Raw genomic sequence first — 5,574 nt, 5'->3', positions numbered from 1 at the left:
TCATGATATTATGATGTATTAATATATCTTAACATGATATATATACAGTTAAATGTCGTTACAACGATAATCGTTACATATATGTCTTGTTTCGAAATCCTTAAGTTAGTAGTCTTGTTTTTACATATGTAGTTCATTGTTAATACACTTAATGACATGTTTACTTATAATTTATCATGATTAAACATAGTGTATCAATATCTTAATATGATTCATATGTATTTAGTAAGACGTTGTTATAACGATAATCGTTATATATATCGTTTCGAGTTTCTTAATTCAATAAACTCATTTTTATGTATATCACTCATTGTTAATATACCTAGTGAGATACTTATTTATCATAATATCATGTTAACTACATATATATACATATATATGTCATCATATAGTTTTTACAAGTTTTAACGTTCGTGAATCGCCGGTCAACTTGGGTGGTCAATTGTCTACATAATACTCATTTCAATTAATCAAGTTTTAACAAGTTTGATTGCTTAACATGTTAGAAACATTTAATCATGTAAAATATCAATTTCATTTAGTATATAAGAACATGGAAAAGTTAGGGTCACTACAGATACTAGTGGTAAGTCTTCTATCCGAAATTCGTTCTTAAGATTCATGTTCATATTTAGGGGTTTTTATTGTGATTCATAATGAAACCCCGTTAGTTGTTAATAGAAGGTTAACATCAAGATTCGGGTTATTAAGTGATGAAGGCGGGTTTTGGGTTTGGTGTGCAAGTTTAAACATGTGAGACTTGCAAAGAGTGAATAATCACTACTATTAGTGATTATTGAAGTAGTGGAAACCATTTGTGTACATTTGGTTGACTATTTTTGAATAGAGTCAAAATTAGGGTTTGTTGTTGATTTCGGTCCGATTGTCGATTGAGTAAGTTTATAAACTTAAAATGAGTTAAGTTAAAGTATAAACTTGAGTTAATGGCGTTTAAAGTCAAACTAGCAAATGGTGAGATGTTGACTTTTTAAGGGTCAAAATGGGTTTTGAGCGAATATGCGAACTAGTGTGTGTTTTATGGCTAAATGTGGTGTCTTTGGGTATTTCGGGAACGCGGGAACTAGTCTCATTAGTTTCGGACTTTCGAGTAGCGTTAAAGAGCAAAAGGGTGTGATTTTCACTTGTTGTTCATTTGGGCGGGTCGAGAGTCCAAATGAGTTTGTATTGATGATTATGTGATAAATGGAATAGGTACATTCCATTGGCGAGTTGCAGGATTGGATTACACTTCATCGAGGCATTTAAGGTGAGTATTAATACACTATGTGCATATGTATGTATAGGATGGCTGCAGGTCGAGTGAAGTGATTCTCGACTATAGAGCTCACTTCACATATAGGTGGATTTGATGGACTTGTGTATAGGTCCAATGGGCACGGTTGTGCATTTTGGTTGACCACCTTTGGCGAGGTGCACACTTCGTGTGTACGTTATCACATGAGTTTGTGATGTGGATTATTAACCCCAATGGCGAAGGGTTGGTATTGAGTTGTGAATTGGATAACCCCGATGATGTGGATTTTTATAAATCCCGGGACCGTGGGTTTTGATTTGGGAAGTGAATCACGTGTGGATGCGGATTCACGATGACGCGTGTAGTTTTGGTCATCTTATTGAGGTAGTGGTCTCGTGTGGTGCGGATTCACTAAGGTGCGTGTAGTTCGGCCAATCTCGATGCGTTGTTGGTAATGGAGATAGTAGTCACGTGTGGATGCAGATTTACTAAGGCTCGTGTAGTTCGGCCAATCTTCATTTTGGTAATTGACTTTTGGTATTGGGTTAAGGGGTTAACCTTGGGCGGTTTATGCTTTGTTATATATATGTGTATATTGTCGTATTGTTGTGGTGTAGCTAACCCTCCAGGTAAAGCTTGATGGTGTTGTACATATCGTTGTTGGTGTACTTATTGTTGACCTTGGATTGTTGTATAGCGATCGTACAGTATGCTTAGTTTAGCTTGCCTTTATACTTGGATGCTCCGGTATGTGCTATTTGATTATTTGTATGGCGTGTCCATTTTATGCATATGTATGGATGTAGTATACTTTCACCCACTAAGTGTTTCGCATGATGGCGGCTCGGGTAAGCGTGGGGATTAGAGATCTTGGCTAGGTTGCTTTAGAAGATCTTGCTTTTGGACTCGATTTAGGATTGGGTAGCGTAGTCCCAATCACCATGCTCGGTTTTGTATAAAAGTAACTAGTCGGGTCATAATGAGTATAACCCGGTTTATGATTTAGTTATGTAATGTACGTTTTATTAAAAATCGTTAGACGTAATATGATAACAAATACGTTTTGGAAATTGTGTAATGGGACCTAAAGTGTTATTTAATGTATTTTAAAAAGAAAAAAATTTTATAGGCCGGTAATCGACGGGTTGGGTCGTTACAGAAACATCTGACTAGACCCTTAGTACATTGTCGGTCCCAGACCATACTAGTGTAGTCACCAAGCATATAAACTTCGTACGTGCATGTTGAAGCACAGCGGTTGTTGTAAGCTATACCTCTGCTAAGTAAGGCCATGGAACCCGGTCAGTGTTGATTAGTACGCTGCACCATAACGCGGTCTCAAGCATTGCACCCCGCTTGAGAGATTCTTAGTTAATTAAGGAACTGTTTTTTAGACACATAAAGGATTGGACCGTTAGGATAACCGAACGCGTTCATGGAAGTCAACTTGACTTGGCCATGGTGTTCTTTATGGTTGAACTCTTTTTAAGGGCCTAACTATCTTTTAAAACCAATCATTAACGAAAGCATTGAAACACATCACGTCTCTCGGATATGGTAAACCATGTATTCTATTATGCTTAAGAAAGTTTAGACCTTTGTGAAATGTTAATACGTCACCCAACTGAGTCGCTCAATTGGATGATCCGTCTGAACGTGTATGCCTGTAGTCAGACTGCACGGGCGTCGGGGGTAAGGACGTTGCTATCTATTCAGAATCTTCAAGCCTATCGCATTACCCAGTGACATGTCTTACGACAGGGGCGTTTAGGACCAGTGTAATGAATACAAGGCGCCTATTCACGAGCCAGGATTCTATAATCTTGACAAAATAACTGATGAAATCATAGTATGCACTTACTTTAACCTTATCTGAATTACAAATTTTATCGCATTTACTTTATCTGTCTTATAAATTAGAAAATCCCAAAATTAAGTAACCACTACTCCTTCATAACTATCTTAGGCTTTAATATAGGTTTGATTCTACTGATATCTCAAAACTACGACTCTAGTTCATACTTCCCTTACTCATACTAAGGAGTAGTACGATTTAGGCCCCGCTAAATATAAATTTAAAACAGTACCCCCTCTTGGTGGTTGATTCTGACGTATTGCGACCTAACGACACCGCACAAATAAAATCGTCCAGTTCGGCAATATCAAGAGGGAAGCTAGTTTTTGGCGCCACTGCCGGGGAACTGGTATCAAACAATACTGCTCTCTATCAAACTTATTCACAAGCATTTAGTGGTGTCTAAGAAAGACAATTATACACGGACTTGGTTGTTGGATTTTCCGAACAGTCTCCAATTATATTGGGACCAAAAGGATCCTGCCTCTCCGTAGTCGGCCTGACCACTTAGTTTGTTGAATAGTTCGTGCGGAGCTTTATAATCGAGATACCAGGGAATCAGTAGCCAGAACAAAAAACATATTCAACCTTAGGATAGTTAGTTAAATTAGATTACTTTAAATTAGACTACCTTGGATTAAGACTACCTTAGACTACCTTAGATTACCTTAGATTACTTTAGAAATCTAGATTATCTGCTTAAAATTAAAAACAAAAGGCATACCCAGTGTATGACCCAAACCCGATCTAGACCAGGGCCGTTGTTATTCGTATCTGATCCAGACGCAATAATCTCTAAAGCACGCAAGGAAGCATGAATCAGAAATCAAATGGCGTTACGCGTTACTTTAGCGGCAAATACAAAACTCTCGAGTGAAGGTCGAGGAGGACCAATTAGATTTTCAGAGATTCAAGGACACTGGTTCAATTTAAAACATCACATCATCTAGCTCATCCAAAATAGCTGTCAGTTTCATGGATTACCGAATGACGATCCTAATTCTCACCTTGATAAATTCATATCTCTTTCGAACTCCTACAATGTAGTGACCCGAACTTTTCCATGTTTATATATATTAATTGAGATTGATATTTACATGATTAAATGTTTCCAACATGTTAAGCAATCAAACTTGTTAAGACTTGATTAATTGAAATATGTTTCATATAGACAATTGACCACCCAAGTTGACCGGTGATTCACGAACGTTAAAACTTGTAAAAACTATACAATGACATATATATGGTTATATATATAGTTAACATGTTTTTATTATAAGTATGTATCTCATTAGGTATTTTAACAATGAGTTATATACATAAAAATGAGACTATTAATTTAAGAAACTCGAAAACGATATATATAACGATTATCGTTATAACAACGTCTTACTAGGTACATATGAATCATATTAAGATATTGATACACTTGGTTAATTATGTTAAATGATAAGTAAATATATTATTAAGTGTATTAACAATGAAATACATATGTAAAAATAAGACTACTAACTTAATGATTTCGAAACGAGACATATATGTAACGATTATCGTTGTAACGACATTTAACTGTATATACATCATACTAAGATATATTATATATAATAATATCATGATAATATAATAATTTAACATCTCATTTGTTATAATAAACAATGGGTTAACAACATTCAACAAGATCGTTAACCTAAAGGTTTCAAAACAACATTTACATGTAACGACTAACGATGACTTAACGACTCAGTTAAAATGTATATACATGTAGTGTTTTAATATGTATTTATACACTTTTGAAAGACTTTAATACACTTATCAAAATACTTCTACTTAACAAAAATGCTTACAATTACAACCTCGTTCAGTTTCATCAACAATTCTACTCGTATGCTCCCGTATTCATACTCGTACAATACACAGCTTTTAGATGTATGTACTATTGGTATATACACTCCAATGATCAGCTCTTAGCAGCCCATGTGAGTCAACTAACACATGTGGGAACCATCATTTGGCAACTAACATGAAATATCTCATAAAATTACAAAAATATGAGTAATCATTCATGACTTATTTACATGAAAACAAAATTACATATCCTTTATATCTAATCCATACACCAACGACCAAAAACACCTATAAACACTTTAATTCTTCAATTTTCTTCATCTAATTGATCTCTCTCAAGTTCTATCTTCAAGTTCTAAGTGTTCTTCATATATTCTACAAGTTCTAGTTACATAAAATCAAGAATACTTTCAAGTTTGCTAGCTCACTTCTAATCTTGTAAGGTGATCATCCAACCTCAAGAAATCTTTGTTTCTTACAGTAGGTTATCATTCTAATACAAGGTAATAATCATATTCAAACTTTGGTTCAATTTCTATAACTATAACAATCTTATTTCAAGTGATGATCTTACTTGAACTTGTTTTTGTGTCATGATTCTGCTTCAAGAACTTCGAGC

This window comes from Rutidosis leptorrhynchoides, chromosome 5 (assembly GCF_046630445.1).
Source record: "Rutidosis leptorrhynchoides isolate AG116_Rl617_1_P2 chromosome 5, CSIRO_AGI_Rlap_v1, whole genome shotgun sequence".
NCBI lineage: Eukaryota > Viridiplantae > Streptophyta > Magnoliopsida > Asterales > Asteraceae > Rutidosis > Rutidosis leptorrhynchoides.
The sequence above is the reverse complement of the archived record's forward strand: the minus strand, read 5'-3'. Positions refer to the sequence as shown.